At 42.1% G+C, this 13,656-nt stretch overlaps 1 protein-coding gene across 8 annotated transcripts in view; it reads left to right on the forward strand.

Moving 5' to 3' along the window:
- The window catches only part of Tpst (tyrosylprotein sulfotransferase), a 153,322-nt gene that overhangs the window by 120,479 nt on the left and 19,187 nt on the right, over positions 1–13,656 (forward strand). Inside the window, exon 2 of one of the 8 annotated variants that reach the window (XM_019056752.2) lies at positions 5,313–5,385. The exons of the other annotated variants lie outside the window; for them this stretch is intronic. The gene's annotated coding sequence lies outside the window, so the exon portion shown is untranslated. The remainder of the gene's footprint in view (positions 1–5,312; positions 5,386–13,656) is intronic. 8 annotated transcript variants of the gene reach the window in all.

Raw genomic sequence — 13,656 nt, forward strand, 5'->3', positions numbered from 1 at the left:
AAGCTTTTACTTTCGGGACTCCAACATTCAACTTGACTTACCTATGGTGGATGATTAACAACGTGTTGAGAATTTCGTTGCGCAAACAAGCTGAAGTCTGGGAAATTTTTTGGGCTTATGACGTCACCCGAAGATTATCACTCACCCAGTAAGTAGGTCAACAGCCAGGAAAGGGAGATGACTGCAGCCTGATTGTTGAAATTTTGTGTTTGTTGGATAATAGATAACATGGGTTAAAAGGCGGAACGTGATTGGTCAGCTATATCTGATCGCTGCTTTATCGTGCCTGTGTCAGGTGGAATGGACGACATGCTGTCGGAAACTGAAGAGGTGCGCCTTTAGCTTATCGTGAGCGAAGCAGCGAAAAGACATAGCCGACTAATCACGCTCCGCCTTTTAACCTATGTCATCTATGTCTCCCGACGAACACAAAATTCAACAATCAGGCTGCAGGTGCTCCCTTAATTGAAATAGCCTTCATACTCGCTGGCCTTGTCGATTTCTTTTGACAATTTTGCAGTCGTGAATGCATAGCTAAAGTTCGCTCTACCTAGAATTGTATTTAGCAAATGGGTGGATTTTATACGAGATTAAAATAAGCAAGTGGTACGGAATATAACAAAAGAATATGAAGTATGCAAAACGATAATCCGGGTATCGGAACTTGGCTGTTTTGAAAACGCCTTCAAACGCGGCGTGATACCTCACGCATTCCGGAGAGTTCAAATAGTTGTTTCATTGCGCCTTAGAAATGCGACGGAAGATTACAATTGAAATTGCCTTCATGCACGCTGGGCTTGTCGATTTCCTTTGACGTTTTTGCAGTCATGAATGCATAGTTTAAGTGCGCTCCAGCTAGAATTGTATATAGCAAATGAGTGGTTTTTATAGGAGGATTGAAAATAAACAAATGGTAGAAATGAAAAAAAGAATATGAACCATGAAAACGAGAATCCGGGTATCGGAACTTGGCTGTTTTGAAAACGCCTTCAAACGCGGCGTGATACCTCACGCATTCCGGAGAGTTCAAATAGTTGTTTCATTGCGCCTTAGAATGCGACGGAAGATTAAATTGAAATTGCCTTATGCACGCTGGGCTTGTCGATTTTCTTTGACGTTTTTGCAGTCATGAATGCATAGCTTAAGTGCGCTCCAGCTAGAATTGTATTTAGCAAATGAGTGGTTTTTATACGAGGATTAAAATAAACAAGTGTTAGAAATATAAAAAAATAATATGAACTATGAAAACGATTATCCGGATATCGGAACTTTGCTGTTTTGAAAACGCCTTCAAACGCGGCGTGATACCTCACGCATTCCGGAGAGTTCAAATAGTTGTATCATTGCGCCTTAGAAATGCGACGGAAGATTACAATAATTGCCATAATGAAGTGTTGAGTCCCCGAAAGTAAAATCTCCCACCCGTCGCCAAGAGGTGAGTGGAGGGTCTCTTCTCTCTGTACTGGGCGCGATGATTCATTGACACTGATAAGGCGATTCGTGTCGCCGCACCGTGGATCGAGTCAATTAGAGAGGTCGGACATGAAATTTTTGACTAAAACTGCAAATGGTGTTTATCTCGTCACAGTTTACATTTCAAGGGGTGGTTTAAGTAGACAATTTTACGAGAAAACCAATAAAGCCACTTTTAGAACCTCAAAATTTTATATAAATGGAGTAATAAGCGTTTAAAGTTTCCAAATTTTGTCCGACCTCCCCAATTGACTCGATCCACCGTGCGCCGATGTCCGTGGGAACGAGGTGGGCTCGGAATTTTTGAACCAGGAGGATAACCTCTCCGCGGCCAACTCAAAGTCGCGCGCCGTCTGTGGAACCGTGGCCTCACCGTTCACCGTTCCAGACCGCGGAAAAACGGAATCAGCGTAGTGAGGAAAACGGCGGTACCGGCCCGCTAAGTAAATTCGAGCTTATTAGCGGAAAAATGTCCAGACCGCGACTCGCCCCGAGTAACCGCAGACTCGCCGACGGTCGGTTGGTCGTGGTAATCGTTCTGACGTCATTTTATTTTTGTTGGGTCGTCAAGCTCAACGCAACGCTGCGTCGCGCTTATGGACTATTCTAATCGTGCGTCATAAAACTCAACGAATGCGTCCAGCGATGAAAGTCAGAGTTGAGTCACGTTTGGTTCCTATCGACGATTATCCACCTCGCTGTTGTTCTCGCCTATCTCTATTAGGGCTATGAGAAAATAGAACAAAAATCAGGAGCATTGAGAGAATCATGGGAAACCTGATTTCAGGAGATTTTTGTGAAGGCGGGGAAATTTTCATTCGACCGAGGACTGAGCTCAGCAGTTTGGTGCCGATCAGAGTTGGACCATTTTTATTCACACTAAAAACATCATGAAGGATGTGTCCCATTAAGGAGGGTATTTTGGCCCTAACTTTGGTCGAAAATTGAAACTGCTTAGAATATTGTGGCTTGTATGGTCAAATCGACTCTTAATGTCTTAATCATCTACCCTGTGAGAACTTGTCCTTATTTGAGGTGTTTTTGAAAGGTTTTTGTCTGATTTGCCAGCGCAAAGTAGTGAAGTTTCGCAGTTTTCTCGAATAATTTCTCATTTTCGGTCCTAAATGAGATTTTTTATGTATGAGCACAAACGACCACCACTCTCTCCTTTAAATATGTTGTAATGGGTGCACTAAAGATTAACATTCGAATATGAAAGTGGTAGTCGCTTGTGCTCATACATAAACAATCTAATTTAGGACCGAAAATGTGCAATTATTCGAGAAAACTGCGAAACTGCATTACTTTGCGCTGGTAAATCAGGCAAAAACCTTTCAAAAACACCTGAAATAAGGACAAGTTCTCACAGGGTAGATGATTAAGAGTCGATTTGACCGCATATGACATTATTCTCAGCTGTTTCAATTGTTCGACCTAAGTTAGGGCCAAAATACCCTCCTTAATGGGATACATCCTATTCAAATTGGGTCATTTTTTTTCAAAATTTGACCGACTGCCTAGGCATTTGGCAAAAAACCTACCCTAACTATTTGCCTAGACATTGATATATCTAATATCGCACAAATGACGTAACCACAAAATGCTGTTGCACCAAAAAAACGAAACGCTTTCACCGTGCGTGCCGCGACCCTTATTCTCCCCCCCCCCCCCACACACACACACACACACTCGATCGGGCCCGCACGAATCCAATTAAAACACCGGCCGCGGCGATCATTCCTCCAGAAATCGAACCCACTAGTTTTCCCGACCCGCGGAGGCGTCGGAATCTGGTGAGCCGCCACGTCCCCCAGCCGGCGTCACTCCGGAGGCCCACGAACTTCCGGCCCTCGCGCGGATTCGAATCCGAACGGATCAATTAATCTCTCCGATTGATTCATCACGAACGCAAGCCTCTCCGCATCCGATACCCCTCTCGATAGGAGTAAACGTTGCTCAATGGGGTAATTAATTCCTTCGCGGCGCCGCCGTGGAATCGTGAGAGTGCGTGCCGTGCAGTTGCCAGATTGTGCTGAAAAATTTGTACTTTTCCCCACTGAAACCCATCTAAACTACATACAATTTACTTGGTTGCCACACTCAGGAAAAACGGGGAAATTCCAGGGAATTTTAAAGAGTCAGGAAAAATGACGAAAATGTCTGGGAAAGTGACGAAAATGTCAGGGAAAGTGACGAAATTGTCAGGGAGAAATTGTTAGTTTACCTTTAGCTCTCTAGAATGGATTCGCTGGAAAAAAAACACATTGGATCTAGAGTCCAGACTCTTAAAAACATCGACAAGAAAAAATACTCTTGATTCCATCAGATTTAAGCTTAAATTAAGAACCAAGCCTCTTAATTTGAGCGGATTTCCTTTTGATTTAAGCTTAAATCTGATTGAATCAAGAGTCCTTTTTCTTGTCAATGTTTTCAAGAGTCTGGACTCTAGATCCAATGTGTTTTTTTTCCAGTGTTTGACGTTTAGAACAGCAAATTTTGCCTGAAAACTATTCCAAATCATGTCCTTTCGGTCGTACGGCATATCTTCAATTGTCAACGAATTTTACTCAAATGTGGTAGGGAAACGTCAGGGAATTTCATTTTCTAATTTTTGTGGCAACCCTGAATTTATCGTACAACCTGGCAACCTTGGCGTGCCGTAATCTCCCCGAGATTCATCAACGCTCATTGGCCAGCAGCCATGAAACCCCCGAGGGCTGACTCATCAAGAGCAGTATCACCAATGAAAATGGTTATACAGCCGTTAATTCAATTTTAGGAAAAAATTGTTTTCTTTGAGAGTAAAAATTGCTCACTCGGAACTTAGAGATTATTTTTTAAAGAGGAATTCTAAAGTTTCTAAAATAGATGAAGACTTTTCAAAGGGCGATATCTCGGTTAATATTGAATGTAGGAAGTTGTTGTTCGGTCACATCTTATTTTTTTTTAGCTGATCTACGAGGATCAAGCATCAAAACACGATCCTGTGACTAGCGTAGCTGACCCATTTTTTTTTTGTTTTATAGGAACACTTGCTCACCGAGAGTTTAAAGCTAATTTTTAAAGAGGTTAAAGTTTCAAAAATAGAATTTTAGGAAGTTTCAAGGATTCAAACTAATATGACTTTTAATTTGAGTGAAACTTGATAAACATTTTGTTATTTTTGAATGGCAGGGGTGGATAAAAACGAATGTGTCGTTTCGAGAAAAGCCCGATCAGAACATTATCTTCCGTTGGGTTTACATTGGTTAAGTTCAATTATTGCAAAAACGACCCATCACCAAAATTTTGATTTGAATTGCTTGTATTTCCAACAAAACAAACCACACAAAAATCGCGTTTCTTCAGTGTCTTTGCCACCCAGTCTGTTTACGATAGGTTGACAACAAGTATCAAAAACGTCTTCAAATCATTTCGATGCGTCGAGTTTTATCAGTGTTGTTTTAAAAATCGCTTTTTATCGCAGACCGCGGAGAATTGTTGCCAAAAGTTCGAGCCAGTTTACTTTGTATTACAAGGAAGTTGCCAAAAAAAAAAGAAAAAAAGTTTTAATCGATTCTTACGTAATTTTTTCTCCCCTCGGCGCCAACTCGCACTTCGCTTCTGATGGTGTTAAGAGTCACTTCAAATTCCTCCCCTTCTCGAGCTCCCCCTTTCGGAAAACTCGATCCCCTCGGGCGGACTCGGAATTGTTTTCCCGCGTCACACCTCAATTTTTAATCCTTTGTTTGCCGGGTCATTTTTTACCGCGGAAAAACGGTATAGTTCTCCATGTAGCGTGTCTTCTTTTGTTTTAATCTTTTGTCTAATCTCGATTGTCTTTTTTGTTTTTGTTCCAGGTGAGTGTTTCCGATGCCAGCCTCGTGACGTCATTTTGGGCTTATAATTTCCCGTTCTTCCTCTTGTCGAAAAGTAAGCAAATCAGCGGGCTGATTGTTGCAATTGATAGACAAAGTGATAGACGAAGAGGATGTAGGGAGCATGGAGCGATCCTATCGGTTGAAATGGGTGGTTCCCATAGACTGAGGGAGCAAATGGTGGAGTAATTATAGCGTCTCTCGTGAGTTGCCAGTGGTTAGTCTATTGCCCACCGCACCTTTGTCCATTGCAACCACTCGCTTTTACCAATAGGATCCCTCCAAGTCCCTTTCGTTTTCTTTGTCCATCCAGGGTGTCTACAAGTCCGGAAATAGTACTGATTTTTTCAACGCGGTCCGGAAGTACTGAAAAAGTGCGGAAATTCCGCAAAAAGTTCCGGATTTTTTTTTAATTTTTTGTCATTTTTGTCGCAATTTCAAATTTTTGAAATTTTTCGAATTTCGTCAAATGGAGGTACTGAAAAAGTACGGAATTTTTCTGTTGGAGGAGGTACTGAATTTCTTGATAAGGTACTGAAGAAGTACTGTAAAATTATTATTTTTGACCAGCCTGTTTCAGTAGACACCCTGCTACCGCTTTGTCTATCAGTTTCAACAATCAGCCCGCTGGGTCCCTCCTGGGTATTTTATTGGTTATACTTTACGCTATTTCGTAATAAAAGCAAATACAGCCCTACACCTCGATACCAGCCCTTACCTAACATCCTTTCCGAACTCTTCAAACATTGGCCCGTGGGTCCGACACGGTTCGGCGAAGAACAACCCGTTCCACCGAGCCGAAGCCTCCACAGTCCATATATAAACCCACCGTTTTATGGCCTCTTACCGTCCGAGATTCCTCAATTCAAAATCCCCGACCGTAAATACATCGGGGGAATTTTTCACTCTCATTTTTCCCGACGCTCCGGCCGTAAAATCCGCGAGCAATTTTTCATCGGCCGGCCCGCAAGGCCGTTACTACCACCCGCGAGGGTGTAAATTGCCCGCGTTAAGGAAAAACGGCCTATCAGCATTTCAAACTTGCCGGATTCTCTTTCTACATTTTTTAATGGGTTGGTTGAAAACTGAAGATACATTGAAAAAAAATTCTCGGCGTTTTTACCAAGGTCCGTCGGTACCTCACTTTTTTACCAATTATTGGTAATTTTACCAAGACCGACTGGTAAGCTTACCTAAAAACCGGTATTTTTACTGTTTTTTTTTTCAGGTAAGAATACCACTTTCATTGGTAATTCCCGGTAACTTTGCCATTTTATCTCGATAATTCTACCACGGTCGATAAAAAATATTGGCGTTTTTACCAAGGTCCAATAAAATTACCGAGAAAGTTCAATAATTTTACCGAGAATCTCGGTAAAATTATCAATTCCATAAACGGTAATTTTACCGAGAAAAAATGGGGATCAAATAGAACCCTGAATTCTTGGTAATTTTACCCTTTTCTTAGTAAATACACCGAGATTTTTTTTTCAGTGTAGAGCCTCCAGACCAAGGCTTCAGACTGTTCTTAAGGCCTCGATACACACGGCGATTAATCGCCGCGATTGGAAGACGAAAGCCAATGGAGAGCCTCGATTTCGATATATCGACGTCAATGGATCGAAATCAAGGCTCTTTATTGGCTTCCGTCCGTCAGTCGTGGCGATTAATCGCCGTGCGTATTTCGGCCTTTAGAAGTAGAAATCAATGGCAATTTCAGTTTCAAAAATCCCTCATTCTCGGAGAATTTGCTCACTAAAAAGGTCAGAAGCATACTTAAAGCGAAACATTTTTTGAACTTAGAGCGCTGTACTGCTGTTCATCATTTTTCGTTTAAAACAAAGACAGATCTACAACAAGGAAAAATCTCTCCACCAAAAAAATTGTCCGCGTCCTCCTTGATTTTCTCACGAGACGAGTGATTGCCCATGTCTCAGTGATAAACATGAGTAACGCCCTGAATTTGAACATGTGCAATACTGGCTCTGCACACTGCACATCGTCCGTTGAGGAGTGATTTTACTAAACTCGTTTACTGTGTGCAACGTGATATTTTAGTGCAATTTTATTTGTGAAAAATCTACTCTGGTAGCTGTATCTGCAACTGCCAATTGAACACTTTTTAAGAGGCAATTTTTCAACTCCCAAATTCGGGTCGACATTCAGGTAGAGAAAGGGGCAGGTAGCCCCACCCACCCAGCCACCCCCCCCACCATTTAAAATCGCCATTCAAAACAAGTTTTGAGACTTTTCACAAATTTTAAGACATTTCGGAGTTTTTTCAAAGCCCCCCCCCCACCCCAATTTTGCCCCTTTAATAATGTATCCCTTCGCAGATTTAGCCACAAAATGCCGATAAATAATCTCCGTTATGCAGCGAACCTGTTTGGCAGGGTGTCTACAAGTCCGGAATTTCCGGAAACAATACTGATTTTTTCAACGCGGTCCGGAAGTACTGAAAAAGTGCGAAAATTCCGCAAAAAGGTCCGAAATTTGTTTGAATTTTTTGTCATTTTTGTCGCAATTTCAAATTTTTGAAATTTTTCGAAGTTCGTCAAATGAAGGTACTGAAAAAGTCCGGAATTTTTCAGTTGGAGGAGGTACTGAAATTCTTGATAAGGTACTGAAGAAGTACTGTAAAAGTACTTATTTTTGATCAGCCTGTTGCAGTAGACACCCTGGTTTGGCGAAAGCATTTGATGAGTTTTCTCGGAAATTCGAGGCGGATGGGATGAAATTTGGCAACGTTAACGGGACGTTTTCCTCCGGACGGCAGTAAACGGCTCTTAAAGCTATGTGTCCGAGAATATTGAGAGTGTAAAACAGACACCTATCCAACCGATGTCGTGGACCCTGGGTCGTGTAAGGTTACACGTGAAGCGAGGCTCAAGTCGCGGTGCGGATCGGCCGTTCCGGGCCGCCCGGGGGAGGAGTCGTTTTTGGCGGGCGCTAAATTCGACCCTCGTCGGATTTCCTCGTACGATGAATCAATAACCAATCTTCAGACGGGAAACTTTTCAATCTCGGCGACTCACTGGATTGCGCATAATTTACGCACATCGATGGGAATCGTCGCAGCGCACTCCCCTGTCTCACGAGAAAGATTTTCTTCGGGGAGCGTTCGAGTTTAATCAGGGTTGCGCGTTGGGTGAAATTCGAAAATTCCTGATTTCTCGGGACGTCACCTGAAAATCCCTGATCTTTTACCAGAGACAAGAGACCCTCCACTAGTATCTTGGCCATTGTGGAAGCTTTTACTTTCGGGACTTCAGCATGCTACTGTTGACTTACTTAGGTACATGGTTAATGTTTAACAACGCGTCGGCAGTTTCGTTTTGCAAACAAGTCGAAAATGGCCGAAGTTTGTGAAACTTGTTTGGCTCATGACGTCACCTGAAGCTCATTATCAACCATGTAGGTAGGTCAACAGCCGAAATTAGGGTGATGACTGTTGCTCCCTAATAATTGTCCACAAGGAACTGTTGAATCCCCGAAAGTAAAATCTTCCACCTGCCGCTAGGAGGCCAGTGGAGAGTCTCTTGTCTCCGTCTTTTACGTACATCTAAGGTTGCCATATTCAGGAAACCCGGGAAATGTCAGGAAATCGTAAAAATCAGAGAAAACCTGGAAGTGTCAGGGAAAAATTGCTCAGTCACTCGTATTTGCTTTCCTGAATGGTTTTGAAATTTAGAAAAACAGATTTTGCGTGAATATGATTTGAAATTACGTCTTTTCAGTCATGAGGCATATCTATAATTGTCAGGGAATTTTATCCAAATATGTTAGGGAAATGTCGGGGAATTTCATTTTCTAAATTCTGTGGCAACCCTGTCATCCTGCTTGGAAAAAACAATTTCGGTTACATGAATGAAACCTCGATTGAAATGGGACACACAAGTTTTTGGTCCAATGCTTTGATTGTTGAATCGTTATTGCATTATCTTGATCGATGACTAGCGTTGCTAAGAAAGGAATACAACGATCAATGTTATTTCGACTGCATTTTGCAGTGAAGAACTATAATTTCTGATTAATTTTAGAAACAGCATGTGTGCCATCAGTTTCCCTATGCACGCATATGTTTTCATAGATTAGCTAGAAATAGTGGTTCCTTATTGCAAAATGAAGTTAATCAATTGGACGTATTTCTATCAAACGGAACTATGTGGATTATGACGGGAGCCCTGTTGTGCACATATTCTTATGGGTCTCAGGGCTCAAGTCTTAATGCACATAGTTCCGTTTGATAGAAATACGTCCAACTCAACAATCGACTCGCAGCTGCAGGCGTGCCAAAATGCTTTGGTTAGTAACAACTTATCTATGTTTTGCTATTAGGAATAAGTATACTATTTTTTGCTCATCCATAAAATCTCCTCAATGCATTTAACGAAACTAATGGAACCTACGTCGTGTTTATATAATAAGTCTGAAACAGTACTTTCTGTATGCAAATTGTAGTCTAATTGTCAACACTATTTTAAGATTGAGAGATGTTTCAAAGACACGAGGTAATTTTCAACCACGGCGCCGTAAGAATCCATGAGCGCTGTTTTTAACAGGACGCGCCTTCAATTTCGGTGATACTTCTCGCGTTGCCGTGGAGTTGAAATAGTTGCGTGACCTAACCGAGCTCAACTAAAATCGACTCGGTTCATCATACCGAAAAAATATGCTGCTACGTCATTTTGGATTTCAAAATTATATCTGGCCATAGGACATCAGTCCAATTTATAATGAGTCGGAATTAGTATTTCCTAATTTCAAACTGCGATCTATTGTCAACAGTATTTTAGGTTAGAGAAATTTTTCAGGGGCACCAGATAGTGCTAGTCCTCAAAAGCTCATTCAAAAGTCTTCAAAAGCTCATTCAAAAATGGACTTGTTCCATTTTATAGAGACAATTGAATCGGGACGTGTGAAAACCGCCAATGTCCATTTTTCCAGTCTCCAGTTTTTTTGAGTTGATGATACTTTTAAAGCGTTGCTACAACCATAAAAGTGATGAAAGGACATGTTTTGAGATTAAGGTAACCCGGAGACGAGTATTAACGAATCGTGCTTGCATCCAACTCCAAAAATTATTAGCAACTCAAAAAAAACTGATGACTGGAAAAATGGACATTAGCGGTTTTCGCACGTCCCGATTCAATTGGACTACGTTTTACAATGCAGAGCCACTATTTTTGGCTCATTTTAGAAACAACATATATGTCATTGGTTTCCCTATGCAGATAGGTGCTTTTATGTATGAGTTAGAAATAATGGTTCCTCTGTGCAAAATGTAGTCCGATTAGTCATAACGTCTCGTTTGTGCTGGAACGTCCAAACACTGACCTACAAATGGATCGCAATCAGCAAAAAGGAACCAGCGCGATTACAGTGTTGTAAAAATGTTACCTCTTCACAGTTGTCTAAAAAATCTCCCAAAACAGCAAATAGTTTTTGCTTCCCACCAAAAAATGGTAAATTTTAACGGGAAATATTTGCGTAAATTTTAATACTGTACGTATATTTAGTATTGTTAAGGAAAGGAGAAGTTGCACATTTTTGAAAACACTGTAATCACACTGGTTTACTTTAGCTAAATGCGATCCAGATCATCGCAAAAGTAACGAATTCCCTCGGCAAAACCGCGATGCGCTGATGACCACGCTGTCAGCCGAACCAGGGAATTTCTTTCGGCATACCACGCTGTGAGCTGGGAAGTTGCACGGGGGCTTTGATCTATGCGGCGCACTTGGAAAGGGGGGGGGGAAGCCGCAAAAAATAAGGGGGCAGCTTATTCTCCGTGGGGGTCGCGCTGCAGTGAACAAAGGCCGAGTGGACCGTAACCACTCGGCTTCTCGACTCACGGTTGCCGAATGGGTTCTTGAAAATTTCAAATTTAGTTTCCTGGATAGATCGCTCACGTGGGTTTTACGAAGATCACATTTTGCAAACGGGAACCAAGAGCATTCAATGTTGCTGGTATTGTGCAGCTTACAATCTTCTAATTATGGTACCTTGGCTATTTCAATTAATGCGTCGCAAATTTAACAAAACGACTGGATGCAATTATTCGTGTTTAACGGTTGTCCGTAGTACATACACGGAAAGTTGGAGGCGCTTTCGATTTTCTTGTCTTCGCTCGCCCCATTGCGATGCGGCGCTGCGGACGGCCGGCCAGCGCGAAACGCCTGCAAACCTAAGGGGATACTTCAAGCATTGCGCAATGCGTAAAGTATCCCCTTAGGTTTGCAGGAGCCAGTGCGCGTTTCGCATCGGCGGCATGCTGTGGCGTGGTTTACTGCCGCGCAAAGGGAAAACGCCGTATATGAACACTATTGAATGAGTGAACGTTGCCACATTTCTTCTTCATACAAAGGTAATTTTCGTCTTGAACTCATACTTTATTGGGGGTAAAGATAAAACTTATTTGGAAGATCAGTTTCTATTTGCAGGATAAAAAGAAGTGGCACTATCTTAGCGACATTGGAATGCTTGTGGTCCCTTTTTGCGGAATGCAATCCACTTGTGGACGTAAGCATCCACAGGCAAAGGCACCGTAGTCTACGGAGGAAAAATACCCAGAGGCGCCCGTTTTGTCGAGTTGGGTCTGAAAATTTAATTTTAAGTTTTTAACGGGGAACTCTCCTTAGTGCCTTAAATGCATCGTGGTTGGAGGCTCTCTCCTCATCTCTATAGCGACATCAAAAAATTTAAAGTCATCTGTCTTAACCTTTTTGTTCTGTACTCAACTTCACTCCCTCGTTCTCTCTCGTTTCTTTTTTCCCCGTTTACTCGAAACTCGAAGCTCCAAATTAAAGAAGGTAAAAAGTAGAAAATTCAGGTTTCCTTCTTTCATTCAAAGTTTAAATTCAATCTAAATTTCATTTGGTGCCGAACCCCGGTGAAGTTGAAAAATTCGAACGGGTGTTGGTCTGTGTTTTCAGATAAGCTAACACGTCCCTTCGCTTCCTATCCTGCTCGGCGCATTTTCAACTCATCCCGTTCTAAACGAATTATCAAGGGAAACCACTCAAAATTTCACTTAGGGCCATTCATAAAATACGGAACACCGTAGAGAGAGACGCCCTGAGCCTGCGTTACGATTGCGTTATCTGGGATGAATGAGTCCAAGGCAATGAGTTCAACCAGATGTGTATCAAATCTATTCGAATAGTTTAGACAAATCCAACATTAGTCCGATGGTTGCTGAGAATCGTTGCTGAATTTTGCGAGTCACGCGCAAAATTCAGGCATCGTGCCGATGACTTCCACATTCAAGCCACATTCAGCTCCCACATTCAGCGTGTGATTGTGGCATCATCGTACTTAATTCCACAACCCGCGATTAAGGCAATTTGTTTTTCATTGTTTTGCTATTATTAACTTATTGTTATGTAGCAGCTCGACGTAATGGCGGATCCTATCTCTAAATCACTTTGATTCCCCTCGAACTCTGTCCATTGAAGGGAAGATTTTTCTTCGTCACGGCAACGCCGAGCACGTCAAACTGCACTGAGGACTTTCTTCTTAGGATGCTCTCTGCTTCTCTCCCTTGTTTTATTTTTATTGATAGGATGATGTACGATGTAACACAAAGCGGTCGCCCGAGACTCAATAAACCTCGCGAAATCTTAGCTTCACAGACTCAGCCTCTCAGCTGCAAGCTTTTCATTCGAAAAATAAAACATTTCGCCCGCACAACGCTGCAAATGCACGTGCAAAACCCACAATCATTCGACCCTATTAAGCAACAGCACAGTATGTGTATGTCGAAAACCTACATACGAGAGAGTCCTGCCATCTCAATTTTTTTATAAAGACCTAGACAAGGAAGACATACGTAGTATAAAGAAATCATATGGGTTGAAGTGTTTGGTTCCCTTAGACTGAGAGAAAATAATGGACTAACTTTAAGGTCTCTCGTGGGGTGCCGTTAGTTAGTCTATTACCTCCTTTTTTCATTGCAACCACCTGCTTTCACCAATAAGATCCCGCCGTATCACTTTTGTCTCCTATGTCTGTAGCTTTGAATAAAGAAGGAGAGAATTAAAACATGGGTAAACCAGGCTAAAACATTAAAAACACTGAAAGGCAGGACGTTTCGAGCTGTTACCAGCTCATTTTCAGCTGCAAAAAAACACAAAAAACAAGTAAAAAATTGAGTGGCGACCTGACCCCAGCCGTTATCACGTAGCCACTGGAATTCAGCACCGAACATCCGAGGCAGACATAGTGGCCGCCTTCACACCAACCAATGTGGAAGATGGGTGGGTAGGCAACCCCTGCTCCTACACATCTGCATGAGCTGGTAACAGCTCACAACGTCCTGCCTTTT

Source organism: Bemisia tabaci, chromosome 5 (assembly GCF_918797505.1).
Source record: "Bemisia tabaci chromosome 5, PGI_BMITA_v3".
NCBI classification, from domain to species: domain Eukaryota; kingdom Metazoa; phylum Arthropoda; class Insecta; order Hemiptera; family Aleyrodidae; genus Bemisia; species Bemisia tabaci.